Genomic DNA, 986 nt, shown 5'->3' with positions numbered 1-986 from the left:
GTGAGAAAGCTTTTCGACTTGAATATTTAATTAGTAAAAAATTAGGAGTTCTTTTATAGCGAAGAAACTAACATAGAAGATTAATAGAAGCTTTTTATGTTATATTATTAAAAATAATTACATTTTATTTTTAAATTTAATAAAACAAATTAGAAGGCTAGAAACTAAAATAACGGAAAGATATAATCTTATTGTCAGCTCACACGATTATTATATCCTCAAATTAGAGGGCTGTCTAATATTGCACTAATATAGCCAAAACAAAATATATCAGCCCAATAGTGTGAGGAGCACCAAAAAAGTTTTTGAAACAAAAATAGAACATATCAAGAAAAAAAAAAAGGAAAATGAAACAAAAATTTTAAGATACAAAAAAAAAAAAAGAAATAACTCAAGACATAAAACGTCGTAATTTATAGCAAGTAGTAAGATGAGAAGTTACTTAGTAACATTTCGCAAAAAGGATTTAAAAATATTTTCGCAACCTGTTTCCCAGATTACAAAATATGAAATTAAAGTGCAAATTGAGGGTAGTGGGATGTTTTCTAACCTGACGCACTTGTTATGAAAATATTTGTAAATCATTTTTGCAAGATGTCAGTAAAAAAATGAACTTCTAATCTTGCTTCATATATTGCGCTATATGTTTTATTTAGTATTTTTGCTTGTTTGATATGTTCTATTTTTCGTTTCAATTTTTTTTTTAATGCTTCTCACATTATTACACTGATACATTTTGCTTTGGTTATATTAATACAGTAGGGAACCGATTATCCGGAACCATCGCTATTCCGGATAACTGACTTTTCTGGTTTTCTGAATCACTTCAAAAAGCCGTTTTTTTATTGTTAAACCAAACTAAAAAAAAAAAAAAAAATATTTGAAAATAATCTTAAAAAGAAGAAAAACGATGAAGTAATACACTAATGATTATTTCCAAAATTATGGTAAGGTAAACATCTTTCAAAAAAGAAAGAAAAATCCTG

The sequence above is a fragment of the Parasteatoda tepidariorum genome, chromosome 4, assembly GCF_982258835.1.
Source record: "Parasteatoda tepidariorum strain Cologne lab strain chromosome 4, Ptep-v5.0, whole genome shotgun sequence".
Lineage (NCBI taxonomy): Eukaryota > Metazoa > Arthropoda > Arachnida > Araneae > Theridiidae > Parasteatoda > Parasteatoda tepidariorum.
Note: the sequence above shows the minus strand (reverse complement) of the source record.